Here is a 15,134-nt window from a genome sequence, read left to right on the forward strand (position 1 = left end):
TCCCTTTTTCTCCCTAATCTTGTGCACAGCTCAAGATAACAGGCTTGATTTGTCTCCCCTGGGAAAGTCATGAGACACAATTTTGGTCAATGATATTTAACAGGAAATCTGTGGAGGGTTAAGGAAACCTATAATTTCCTTAGTAAAGAAAAGGAATGGCAAGACAGTCCTTACCTTTTACCGCTTTCTCTAACATGAAATAATGTAAAGCTTGGTTATACAGTAACTACCATGTAAACATGAGCAACTTACTGGCATGCTAAGGACAAGAAGCTAAACAGCAGGATGAGCACAGGCTTATGGAATCACTGAGCAGCTACATCCATATTAACAACTCTCAGCTTTTGTTATATAAAACAAATGAAATTCAATTTTTTAAATCATTGTAAGAGCTTTTTAGTCCACACAAACACAATTGTAAGAGTTTTCTATTCCACAAAATTCTAAGTAATAAAGCAATCATCACCTCATAATGTCTATTTTGGGAAAGTTCAAAAGTATACTACTACTTTCTATGCACATGATCTTCCCAGAACAGGAGAAAATGTAAAGAGAAAACAATTTAAATCACAGGTAGTGTACTATTTACAAAAATAATATTGACAGAACATTGCAGCATGTAGCACCAAGAAACCAAATGACTTTTCAGAGTCAAAGTACAAAGTAAATAAATCTAAAAGAAATAAAATAACAAAACCATGTACTACCACTAATACTTTGCAATTTCAAAGAAATCAGTCTTTCAAGCAAAAGTGTGATAAACAGACTTTATGGGTTAATTTATCTTTTCAGACATGCATAAACACAGGTAGATATAATAATCTATCATTTATGTTTGAATAAGCACCGATGTAGAATTCAATATAACCATTCTACAAAAGATTTTAAAGTCCAGGCAAACAATGAGTAGCTGGAGGAGACTAAGGGTGGAAATACATCACAGTACTATCCTTGGAATTGTGGCAGAAACACACAGACACATACCAGCACACCTACTAAAAGTTTTCCTGTTACAAACATTAAGTATTTATTGCCTTTAGGACTACTCTGACTGAAAGTGGCCACAAGCACACTAGAATGCAGAGCTCTACCTTAAGTAGTTATTTTTTTTTTTTGTCATAGTGACTGATACATGCTTCTGATAATCACAGCTGCTGATATTAAACATCCTATATTTCCATAACTTTGTTGATTTCTCCCTGCTCATCTTGAGGTCAAGTTCTGTTTACCTTTTATGAACTGTTCCACAAACCAGTTCTGTATTTCCAAAAATTCATGTTATTCCTCATGCCATTCCAAAACAGAAGGCTCCTTTATACCAGTCTATTTATTAACATACTACCTACCCCTTATGACTCAGTTAAAAATCTAGCTTTTTCCATGAAGTCTTCTCCAAGACCTTACAGCTGGAACTAAACTCCCAATCTTTTATACTTCCATCAATTTAACTCCCAATCTTTTATACTTCCACGGATTTTGTCTATAAATACCACTTCTCAGATTTCCTAGGCCCCCAAACTTAATTACAATCAACCCAAACATTTTGTTTATCCTTGTTATCCTGAGCTTCTTTTCAACAGGTCAGACTTTCTGGTCAATTCACTGTCTGATGTGTTCATCACATTATTGTGCTTCATCCACTCACTTTCTCTGTCCCAATCTTCCTTCAACTACTAACTGTCTTCCTAATTTTTATAGTAAAATCTAATTCCACCATCTAAAATTCTACCCTCTAGTTCTCTGCCTCAACTAACATCACCCAGGAATCCACATATCTGCAGCCTTCAACAGAAGACACTCTTCTTTTCCCATATCTAATGAAGCCCAAAATTAAATCAGCAGATTCCCAGTTCAATTCGCATTCTTTAATAGTACGTTACTTTTCCATCTCCATATAAAAAAGTCTTCTTTCTCTGAGGATCATGGCTTTTCAATATACAATCTCCTGTTACTACTCACCACCTTTTAATAACTCCTCTTCATTCATTCAGGATTTTTTCATTTGGTTCACTTTCCCCGATATTTCATTCTACTTCAAAGCTGCCATGATCATAGGAAATTTACTGTCCATAAGGATAAACTATTAACAAGTCACCTCAAAATTCCTAAAGTCCCCATATCCCTCATCCATGTTTCCCATTATGATGCATCTGTACAGTCATACTCTGGACCTTGTCATTTCTGGGAACTAATGTGCCTCTCTTATCTTAAACTGGAGGCACATAATTTTAATCTCTGAACACAGACTTTATCCTTTTCCAATCTCACTTTCTTAACCTTCCCTTCACCTAATCTTCAAGCTCTTATAGACAACTAGTCCCTCAACTTCTCCATTTTCAGTGTACTTTGTGATTTACTGTTCACCATTACCCATTTGACTTTCCTTCCTATTCAACCAGGAATATAGAGTGTTAAGATTTTATACTTACTCATGGCAATCCTCAGTGTTCTTATACTCTTATCCATGGGCCACAACTGCCCTGCTAATCCCTAAATTTGTACTTATATAACCATCTGCCTTCTCACATACTAAAGTGAAGGAAATCTTCAAAATGGGACCACATAACATTCATGATTAGAAATATGAGATAGACCTAAGACAGTGTTCCACAATACTTTCATGTCCCTATTGAGTTTTTAAATATGACCATCTTTACCCCAAATCTAAGGGATGTCATTCTTAGTTCCTCATAATATATTATATTCAAATCTACAAGGGTAACTTTTTCCCAGCATCACTTCAGTGGTTCATAGGAACCTGATTCATTAGAATGAAGATGCTTATACCAGCCACCAACTGCCTCTGAATCAAATCTCATAATTCTAGCTTTCAGAGGATGAAGGATATCCACTAACGAGGCAACATACCTAATTCTAGCTGAAGCTTATACTTCACTCCATCTAGACAAACATTTCTCTTAACACTGATCCTGAGAAACAGTCTTCTTTTATTTTCTATTTGAATATTTTTTTACTCTCCAAATGTTCTTCCTTTCTGACCAACTGAAGGGTTTGCTACATAAAACCTTTCTTGAAAGTTCATTTTCCCATAGGAAACCAGTCCTAAGTTATTGTTAATGGTTTCTTACATAGAATCTAGTGAATCTCTATAAGGAGGTGACCCAAGATGGTGGAGTAGAGGCACCCAGCATTTACCTCTTCTCCATAAGACAGAATCAAAACAAGTGGAGAGCAGCTATTTATCAAGATTGGTGGCTGAGGGAGAATGCTAAAGTTTGAGAGTGGCCAGGCGGACTTGGAAAAACCCAGAGACTTTGGATAACGAAACAGACACCTGCACCAATCACCTAGCAGCACAACAGAGAGCAAGGGTAGACATGAACACGGCAGAGTCCAAGTAAGAACCACTATTACAGGATTCAGCACCATGCAAAAATGTAGTCTGAAAAAACCAGAGCCTGGTTAGGATGCAAGAGCAAACTGGCTCTGGAGAAATTCTCCACACTTTCCAGTGTACACACAAGGTACTGTAATGGGGAGCCATCTTGAGAGGGTCTCATATGAGCTTGCTGCTCTTGAAGTCAAAGGACCTTGAATTTAATGTCTTCAGGACCTAGCAGCAATATTACAGTACTGACTCAATGGGGGAAAAAAAAATAACCAGAACATTCAAGAACCTTGGGAAAACATTAAAAGGCAAAAACTACAAATAATCAAATTTTTGATAAGGGAGAAAAGCTACAGGCTAACGGCAGAGAAAAATCTAATAGTAAAATAATAGGAAGTTTCTCAAATTTTAAGACATGGCTATCAGTTATAGAATGCATTTCAAACCCCAAATAGACATGACCAAAAGAGAACCTTCTACAACATATTATAATTAAAATTATAAATGATTTATAAAATTATAAATGTAGTTCAAGATTGCTAACACAGATTACTATACCCAGCAAAATTATCCTTTAGAATCAAAGCAGAAATAAAAACCTTCTAAGATAAGCATATAAACTAAGGGAGTTCATGACCACTAAACAAGCATTATAGTAGATACTCAAAGAAATCCTATACCCAAAAGAGTAAGAAAGATAAACATAACCATAATTATATGGGAAAGAATCTCATTAGAATAGTAGATAAGCAAATGAGAATTAGAAAAGAATCAAACATTGTTCATACAGTAAACCATCAAACATCTAAAACAAACAGAAAACTCAAAACAGAACAAGCACAAGCTTTCACTAAAAACCCTGGATATAAACAGTCTTAATTCTTTACTTAGAAGATGCAGACTGAGTAGATTAATAAACAAGACCCAACAATATGCTACCTGTAAGAAGTTCACCTCACTGGTAAAGACATACACAGATTGAAATCAAAAGAATGAAAAATGATATTACAAGCAAATGAAATTCAAAAGCAAGCACTCATATCTGCCAAACCAGATTTTAAGTCATGACAAAACAGACTTTAAATCATAATCAAAACAGACAAAGAAGGTCAATACATTTTGATAAAGGGAACACTTCAAGAAAATGACTATAAATAAATATGCACCCAACTTTACAAAACAAATACTATTGAACATTAAGGGAGAGACTAACCTAATACAAGAAGAGCAGGTGACTTAAATACCTCATTCTAATAGATCATCCAGACCCTCCCCCGCAAAAAATCAACAAAGAAACATCACAGAATCATACTATAAATCAAATAAACATAACAGACTTCTACAGAATATTCCATCTAAAAACTGCAGAATACACATTCTTTTCCTCAGCATATGGAACTTTTTTCAAAAAAATATATTAAGCCACAAAGCAAGTATTGATGGATTCCAAAAAATTAAAATAATTTCTGGAATATTATCAGATCATAATGGAATGAAACTAGAAATTAACTACAAGAGTTACTACAGAAATCATACAAACACATAGAGATTGAACAGTACACTTTTGAATGAACAGTGGGTCACTGAAGAAATCAAAAAAATTGGCAAATTTCTGAATCCAGTGAAAAGGGAAACACAATATACCAAAACCTGTGAGATACAGTGAAAGCAGTACTAAAAGGGAATTCTATAACTCAGTGCCTACATTTAAAAAACAGAATATGTAACCAAATGATGCATATCAAGGTCTTAAGGGGGGGGGGACACTAGACTGAAGATCATCAGAAGAAAAAAATACTAAAGCTCAGAGGACAAATAAATAAAATAGAAACTTAAAAAAAATACAAGTCTCATTGAAACAAGAACTTGGTTCTTTAAAAAGGTGAAACAAAATTGACAACCCTTAGCTAAACTAACCAAAAGAGTGGGCTGGGATTGCAACTCCAGTAGTAGAGCACTTGCCTAGCACACTTGAGGCAATGGGTTCGGTCTTCAGCACCATATGAAAAATAAATAAATAAATGAAACAAAGGTATTGTGTCCATCTACAACTAAAAATATTTTTTTAAAAACTAACCAAAAGAAAGAGACAAAAGATGAAAATAAAATTATAGATGAGAGCAGGGGATATTACAACAGATGTCACTAAAATTCATATGCTCATTAGGGAATATTTTGAAAACCTAAATACCAATAAGCTGGAAACTTAATAGATAAATAAAAAGCAATGAGATTGAAGCAATAACAATTAAATCTCCAACATTAAAATAATAATGATAATAATAATAAGGAATAGCCTCTGTCCTTGATATTTCTTCCTAATAAGAGACCTTTACCACATAAGCACATTGATGACACAAATAAGAGATAGGAGAAGGGAAAAAAAAAAAACTTTAAGAAAATGATAGTAACTATGACTAGAGGAAACGAAGAAATATAAGTTGAACCATTTGAAACTGCTACTATTGTTGATCAAATAATCAAATATCAACTCAAGATAAATTAAAGGAAAGAGAAAAAAATTAAGCATGGGCATTTAAAGATTCCAAGACTCAGACTGAGACTCTGCAAATCACAAATAAACACACAAAAATCAATAAATAATAATAAATTAGTTGAGAAAGTACACAGCATATTTGGTGGATAAGTAGTTTCTTTGAAATAAACAAGTAAAAAGCTAAAAATGTAACCTGGTGAATCCTTAACTCAGGACTTAAAAACCTTGCTAGTGAAAGGATACTTCTTCATACCCATGAATCAAAACAACAATCAAAAACAACACGATAGCAAACATTAATAAAGATCTAGAGAAATCTGAATACTCACAAACTCCTGATGGAAATGTAAAAATGGTACAGTCACTTTGGAAAACATTATGGTAGGTTCGCAACAGATAAATCACCACATGATCACTATTTGACCCAACAATTCCACTCCTAAACATATTATATACACAAGAAAAATGAAACATGTCCACACAAAAAAACACATGAACATACGTATACTAATATGCATAGCACCATTATTCTTAACAGCCAAAAAGTAAAAATAACCCATGTCATTCTTCAGCTTGAAATCCTTCAATGGCTCCCCAATGTTCTCAGGATAAAGATCAATACTTAATCACAGCCTTACAATATATAATCAAACTAATATATAATCAAACTAATCCCTGACTCCTTCTCCAGATACCCTCTTGTGCATCTCTCTCTCTTCCCTTGTTCTCCCCAGTCCAACTACATGTCACTTCTTTGAGATTCTTAAATAAGCTGGCCTTCTGCAGGGAGTGTGGTTCTGCCAAACACTTTCTGAACTTTAGTTCTCAACTGAGAAAGTACAACTGAAACATCACCTCCTCAAGGAAACCCCAGATGGATGTAGTGATCCCAGTAACCACTTTCACAGCACTTTGTGTTTTCTTTCTTTACATGTCCACAGTCTGTTCTCACATGTCTTGGAAATTTTCTGACTAATGCCTATATTCTCTAAGACATGAAACTTCAAGAAGGAAGGGGAATGTCAAGAAGAAAGAAGAATGTTGGATTTGCTCACCATTCCATTCCTAGAATCTAGTATGACACCTGGCATAGAGCAGACACTCAGGAAATACTTGTTGAGTAAATTAATGGTCAAAAGATTGGAGTATTCTAATCAAACTCATCAGAGATTATGATAAAAACATACAAGATATAATGAAAAAGAAACTTGGTAAAGGAATAGAGAGAGAAGTAAAAAAAAAAAAAAAAGAGTAGGGGAAGAATAAACCAAGTTTTTGGCCTTCTGTAGTCCTTTTGTGTATATTATTTTATATACCCAAATAGTGTCCCATACTCATCAAAAGGTTCCTTAGGATACTAAGGCAAACATTTCTTTAAAGATGCTATATGTTTTAAGAGAATGACAAATAATCCTTAAACAACTGATGGGTCCTAGTTATTGAGTATTGTTATTTTCACTAGGGTGGTAAAGAGAAAGTAGTTGGGAATGGAGAAATCAGGATCTTAGTTTCATCAAGCTAACAGCAACAACCTCGGCTAATTAAAACTAGTTTCACCTAAAACTAAAACAGTAAATATTTAAAAAAATAATAATAATCTTGGCCAGGATGATTATTGCTACTTCTAATGTAGTCTAGGGCTTCTGAAATGAGTAGTCCACCTTTTGTAACATCCCCACAATACCTAGATGAATACTAAAAAATTGACTAAAAGTTTACATATACATTCATGCATACACTAAAACAGCTTCATATTTGAAAGTTTCCTTTTAAATGTTTTTAAATTAGTAATATTTTTAAATATTATATAAGCAGTTTTAGACTTGAAAATCAAGTTAAGACAAACTAAATAGGATTATTCCAAAATTGTGTTTTTATGATAAAAAGTTTAAGAGAACATTTACATATAATAGAGGGAAACTAAATCAAATTCTACATTTATCCAGCTCTGTGCTATCACCATGTAAATTCAATACCTTTGCTTATCTATAAATAGAAATGGCATACTATTAAGAAACATAAGCCCCAGGCACAGTGGCACATGCCTGTAATCCCAGGAGGCCGGAGGCCGAGGCAAGAGTACCTCAAGTTCAAAGCCAGCCTCAGAATTTATCAAGACCCTAAGCAACTCAGCAAGATGCTATCTCTAATAAAATACAAAAAAGTCCCTTTGGAGATGTGACTTACTGGTTAAGTTGAATTGAACCCTTGTGTTCAACTCCCGGTACCAAACAAACAAACAAAACTAAGCCACAGTTTCTTTAAATATTTTTATTCTTTACAATAAGTAAAGGAATTACACCTATCTTTTAAAATATATTTCCAAAAATTCTAATTTGGCTAAGCAGTAATCCCATTTCAAATGTATATGCAATTACAAAATATACCTCATTTTAAATTGTACCTATAATAATTCAAAGGAGAATGAGAACTCTATAAAAATAAATACATACATACTGGTTGGCTCAATAACTCTAAATTAATAATTTAATCAGACAGACCTAGAACAGAGAACTATATACTCAATTGACTCCAAAATATCAGCTTTACCAGTGCTCAGCAGCATTGTTTATAAGCCTTAATATTGTGTGATTCAGAGTAATACTTACTCTGCCCTGTAACCTCAGTACTCTGGAGCTGCTTATTAGCTTCAGTGGCTTGACTTATTTGGAGTACTTTTCTGCCAGGGTGAAAAATGGAAATGCATGACTTGAAGTAATCACGGTACTTGCATTTCTGACAGCATATTCATTTTCCTTCCAAACACCACATGTGATTTTCCTTTACAAATCTTTTCAAAATTCTGCAGACCATATTCCAATTTCTTAGAGTTCAGCCACTTTCCACATTTCAGCAAACTGTTAATCTTCATTGTCTCCATTTTCTCAGTACATACTCACTCCTTAATTTCTTACAATCTAGGTTCTGCCTTTATCAAACAATGCCCAAAAAAATCTCTTTCTATAATTACTAATGACTCAATTATAAACAATATTGTTCTTTCCTCAGTTCTGAATCTATAAATCTCATCTCCCTTCACTATCACGTTACTTTGGTTATCCTACCTCTCGGTTTAATTTAATCAATGCTATGTATTATACCCCTACTACATGCAAAATACTACTCTTCTAGGAACTCCTAGAGATGCAGAGATAAATATGACAAGGTTGCTGCCTTTAATGAGCTTTCATTCCAGTATACTTAGTACTTAAAAAATATAGTATGATAAATGATTGGGAGAAATGAAGATTTTGGGGGTTTGGGGACTGACAAACTCATATACAGTTTAAATTTAGAGGCTCAAGAAAGGCTCTAAGAAAAAAGTAGCACTTGAGGTTAGCCAGAAGAGGTTCAAACCTTGACAATTTCACTAAGCAAATAAATAGCATGGAGGATGAAGAGGAGGAGGAGGAATTCCAGGCATGTTAAAGCAACTCTAAAAGATGAACCATTTTTGTTGTGAGTACAAGTACCAAATAGCACAAAGATAAGCATGAAAAGATAGATTTGGATCAGATTATAGAAGGTACTGAAAACCATGCCGACATTTAGTTCTGTAAGCAATGAGAAACCACTAAAGTTTCTGTGCTTTAGGAAGATTGTTTTAGCAATAGGTCAAAGAATGAATTTTAAAAGTGGAAAAATCTGTTGGAGACTATTAGGAGGCCTTAGGTCAGAGGTACTGAAATCCTAAACTAGCAACCCAAATAAAATAGGAGTGGATACAAGCAATATTAGAATCAGAATCAACAGAACTTAGAAAATGACTTGGCATGACAATCAAGGGAGAGGAGAGTCAAAATATGATCCTAATCTGCTGACTAAGAAACCACTGTGCCAAATTAGAGAGTAAAGAAGAAAAGTGGATCATTTGAGGAGCTGATGAATTTCATCTTCAAATTTTTCAAAGGGAGGTGGAAGCAAAGAATTCCATACGAAAATCCATTGCACCAGGTATACTAATAAGCTAAGGGATTTTGGATTTTAGATTTACCTGATCGTGCATTTCATTCATTCAGGCAATATTCATTTACTGTTGGATAGGTGCACTGTGAAGATACATGCAACACAACAATATTAGCTGTGCTTCCAAATAATAGTCAAAGAAGAGTATACTCCTATTTAACTATGAATCTGATTACAAAGAATGCTATTCATGGTTTTAAAAAAAAGTTATAGGAGCATAAAGAAAGAAAAGATTAAATGTAACAGAAAAATTCAGGCATCTCTATCCTGTTACTAGAAATTGACAGTGAAACATTAGAATAAAAACTTTTGAAAGAGAACAGCCTAAGTAAACAGATTATATGGGGAAACTGTAATGGTTAATCTGAATTGTCAACTCGATTACATTAAGAGATGCCCAAGATTAAGAGGCTTCTGGATATGTTAATGAGGGTGTGTTTGCAAATGCCTGCCATGTGGGAAAACTGAAGTGGAGAATCTCCCTAAACACTTAGGGAACATTTAGGGAAACACCATCCAATAGGTTGGAGTTGGATGGAATAAATGTTGGAACAACAAGGAAGCAGCAGCAGAAGTGAGCCTGATTCTTCTTGAATGGGTTCTTTTTTTTTTTTTTTTTTTTGGTACTGGGGACTGAACTCAGGGGCACTCAACCACTAAGCTACATCCCCAGCCCTATTTTGTATTTTATTTAGAGACAGGGTCTCACTGAGTTGCTTAGAGCCTTGTTTTTGCTGAGGCTGGCTTTGAACTTGTGATCCTCCTCCTCAGCCTCCCAAGCAGCTGGGATTACAGGCATGTGCCACCATGCTCTTTGAATAGGTTCTTGATTACTGCTGTGATCGCCTGAGGACATCAAACTCTCACTCCTTCACTTTTCCAAAGAAGACTCCACCAGTGATTTTCCAGGGAGTTTACAGAAGCCTTTGGTCTCTAACTGGGGTAGCATCATTGATTCCCCTTGTTCTGAGGCTTCAGCATCTTGGACTGCGAAGCTACTGGTTCCTACAGTTTTCCAGCCTACAGATGACCATTGTGGACTATCCAGATTCTCTTGTGTAAACCAATCTAATAAATCCCCTTTTTATAATCATACCTCCAATTGGTTCTGTTCCTCTAAAGAACCCTGACTCATATAGAAATCTACATAACTGGACTCTGTGGATCTCAATGGGAAGAAAACAAGAAAGGTTGAGGCTATGTTGTATGAAAAAAAAAATGGGTACCACCCTAAGAGTTCAGACATATTATAATCTGTAGATGATAGGAAGACAGCAAAGCTTTCTGAGAAAAAGTTCAAATAATTACTTCTATGTAAAGAGGAATGTTCTGTTCAGTTTATAAAGCATCAACTATAGAAAATATTCTACAGGAAGTTAGATTATTTAACAGGTTATAATAGGCAGCTAGATCACTTAATAAATAAATGGAATAGGCCACAATGTGACAAAGATGGGAATCAGAAGAAATATCAGGTTTCAATGATATATAGTCTATGAAAATAATGCAAAAAAATTGTCACTGAATTTGAGATTCCTGCAAAATATTCCAGTTGAACTATTCATTATGCAAGCAGAAAAACAAACAGTTTTGATTTCCTGAAGTGGTTACAGGGAAGTGATAGCTAAATCGAATCTATAACATTGGATTATTTAGCCCCAGAATCAGAGATTTGATACTGGAGGTAGAAATGTGGGACCAAAAAAAAAGTTATGAAAGCCAAAAAGTGTTTCAAAATAAGTACTTCATAGTATCTAAGATGACAGAGCAGTCAAGAAAAATAGGAGAAAAGTCCACTGGATTTATTAATTTAAAAAAAAAAATGTTAAACCAGTTACTAAGTCAAGATGGCCTTCACTGTGTTTTAAAAACATTAACCTGATATGAATTTTAAAAAACAGAGGTACTAAAGCATAGACTCCTTAACTTCTTGCCTCTCCAGTAAACTTGTCTACATCCAAATCCATTCTTCCTTCTCACGAATCTTAGTGACATGTACTTTCTCTGATTCAAGGCCAGTCCTTCATTCTGTGCTCTTAATTCTGGCCCACATAGTCTCCTCTTTTTTTTTTTTTTGGCGGGGGGGGGGGGTGGAAGGTAGGGGTGCATAATTTAAACAACAGTGAACATTTACTAAGAACTCAATAGTGATTACCTAAACCTACGTGAGACTTAATAACACTCAACTTGAACTCTAGACTCAATTAGTTTACTGATAATGCTTTCTAGATGTCATTAACAACCTCAGGAACAAATCCAGGAGCCCTATCTCCTCATTTCTCACCCTCCTTAAACTCTTGGCAATATTTAATATTACTTTCACTGCCTCTTGGAAATGTTTTCTCTCTAGGTTTCTGTTGTCATTAAAATGTACTTTTTATCACTTCTGTACAAATAACTATCAAATTTATATCTCATATTCACATTCATTCATATATATCCTCTGTAAGTCTGATCATTCTGCTGTCTGGCTTTACCCTCTCTCTCCAGCCGTATTTCTTACTCCAATCCTGCTCGGCTATCGCCTACACCTTATAACAACATTAAGCCACAGAGTAGCCAGAATTATATCAAATAATGCTTTTTTAAATTGTTTCTTTTAAATATAAGTCCAGATATCAGTTAGACAACTATTCTGATAGCTAATGAGCGAATTAATAGAGTATCAGAAATATAAAGGACCTCTGAGATCATTCTAGCAAAAGCCCCTTCATCTGTATATAAAGCACAGCTCAGAGAAGTGAAATGCATGGTTTTGAATATAACAAATTAGAGCAAGAAAGAGATATATGTATATAAACACATATACACACAGATAGATAGATAGAAATATGCAGATAAAATCTGACACAGAATCAGGTCTCCTTTTGACCAACTTTACTGCTTCTGATATAGTGTATAGAACTAAAAGCAGAAATATCTTAGGATGTTTTTTTCTCTCCCTTGGGAGGTACAGCATGTACCCCCCCAAAAAAAAAAAAAATCTTTATTTCTATCACAAAAATACTGTCTGTATTTATTCTGTCTTCCTAAAAACTGTATTTACTTCATCTTTTATGCCTATTAAATCCTTTTTCCCTGCCTATGGACACAGTTTCCCAATAGCCCTCTCAAATGAAGAAATCAGCCCCTTTATATCCCCTCCTATACCTCTCTCCCCAGTCTGGGCCTGGAAACTGGAATTCGTTCCTCATTGCCACTTTCAGATTATTCTTCTCCAAAACTTTAAAAAAAGATCCCAAGTATTAAATTTCATGTCATCAGGATATACCATGTACATACTACCGCTCCTTTTTCAAGTCACCTACCAATCTCTAAGTCACTGCCTTTCATTCCTTGAAGATTTAGCTTCAGAATCACCTGGTTCTTTACAATACTACAAAGTTCCATAATTTTTAAAAGCCAACTCCCTATTACTCCAGACCCGTAATACTCACAAAACGAAATGAGTCTAGAGAAAATTTGCCAACCATATGACCCAACCTCACTTTAAATTCATGACCACTTACCTCAACCAGGCCCATTTAAGCCCCTCCTATACTATTTCCTCTTGTGTGCACAAGAAAAACCTGCCCAGTTTTTCTCTTCTCTGGTTCCTGCATCATAAAATACTCCCTTACTATCCAATCATTCCAACCAACATTGAAACACGCTATTATTTCCCTCAATCCCTTCAGATACTTGATTTCTCTGAGCTTCTTTTAAGTAAAACTTGTTAAAAGAGACTATACTCACCACTTCTAATTCTTCACATCTCATTCTCTCTTAAACCCACTTCAGTCAGGCTTTTGCCTCCATCACACCAACACAAATGCCCTTGTTGAGGGCATCAATAGCCTCTACTTTACTAAACCCACTGAGCAGCATTAACATAGATAACTTGAAATACTTCCCTCCATTTGTGTTCCAGAACATTATACCCTTACAACTTTTCTCCTAGCTCAGTAGCCACTACTCTCACATCTCCTTAATGGTTCCTTCTTATCTCCTTAACCTCAAAACACTGTAATGTCCCTGAACTCTCAGTCCTTGATCATGTAATCTTCTGTATATCCTCTCTCCCCTTAATAATCTCATCCAGACTCACAGCTTATAGCTCATTTTCAAACTTCCCCCTTGAATTCCAGATTCCAATAACCTACTAATTTAAATACTTCTAATGGCATCTAATATACTCAAAAGCTTTGATTTTCTCATTCAAAACTCTTCTTCTAAATATACCTTTTTCTTTCACCTCCTTCAGCATTTTTGTTCACATACTGTCTTCTTAATGAAACTTTTCTAGCCATTTATTTAAGAAGACAAACTACCACAAACCCACCCACCCATTTTCTATCCCCTACCTTAATTTTCCCCAGAGAACTAGTTCTCACTTGACATTCTTTTTGTTTTACTTACTTCCTTGTTTTTTCTTTCCCACATATCCTTCTACCTCATCTCCCTTAAAATGTAATCTCTTTGAGGGTTCCAAGCTTTGTTTTATTCACTTCTGTAATCTAAGTATCTAGAACATTCAATAAGAATATCGTCCCCAAGGGCAAAAAAAAAAAAAAAAAAAAAAATGGTTCTTTGAAGGCAAGGAGACAAAATCTTAATTTTTTAAATTAAAAGCACATAAAATTATATGTATTATATCTATGCTACCATATTTTCAGACATGAAGAGGACAGTTGAGTGGAGGGCATCTAAACTACTCTATAGAGTAATAAAAAGGATTGAGAAACACTGTCTAGCTGTAGACTAATACCTGGCACACAGAAGGGGCTCAAAAGTTTAATTTTATTGAACTGTATTAAATCAAGTAGTTAATACTTACTGAGTGCTTACCATATGCTAGGAACTATTCACATACTTATAAAGATGAAATAAATAAATGCAAAGAGTTTAGCACATCATCTGACAAACAGTAACAAAGTTATGTAAACTATTATTTTTACCTAATGAAGGCTTGAATAGGACACCTCTTTGCCATCAAAGAATCCTGGTTTAGCAGAATGAAGCTAGACATGAATTGAAAAATCAAAATGAATAAAACTCTTACAACTTTATCTTTAAAGGAGTTAGCCCTAGTCATTGTCTCTGCCAGAGGAAAATTAAGACAATTTACTCAACTGAAAATAATCTCTGGAAAAGAAAATTTCACATTTCCCATTTAGTAAACAGTTATTAATTATTAATTCAGCACAGGAAATTTTAATTAATTTATTATTAATTATTGATTCAATTATTAATTAAGCATAGGAAATTTTAGCAAATGCCAACACAAACTATTTTTCCATTCCAATAAGGACGTGTAAATTTAAGTATTAGATGAGAATGAAA

At 34.5% G+C, this 15,134-nt stretch overlaps 1 protein-coding gene across 7 annotated transcripts in view; it reads right to left on the reverse strand.

The window, feature by feature from the left end:
* The window catches only part of Mtmr2 (myotubularin related protein 2), a 77,658-nt gene that overhangs the window by 41,824 nt on the left and 20,700 nt on the right, over window positions 1–15,134 (reverse strand). Inside the window, exon 1 of one of the 7 annotated variants that reach the window (XM_071616635.1) lies at window positions 14,750–14,768. The exons of the other annotated variants lie outside the window; for them this stretch is intronic. The gene's annotated coding sequence lies outside the window, so the exon portion shown is untranslated. Of the gene's footprint in view, window positions 1–14,749; window positions 14,769–15,134 lie in introns of those variants that run through there. 7 annotated transcript variants of the gene reach the window in all.

The sequence above is a fragment of the Marmota flaviventris genome, chromosome 9, assembly GCF_047511675.1.
Source record: "Marmota flaviventris isolate mMarFla1 chromosome 9, mMarFla1.hap1, whole genome shotgun sequence".
Classification (NCBI taxonomy): Eukaryota; Metazoa; Chordata; class Mammalia; order Rodentia; family Sciuridae; genus Marmota; species Marmota flaviventris.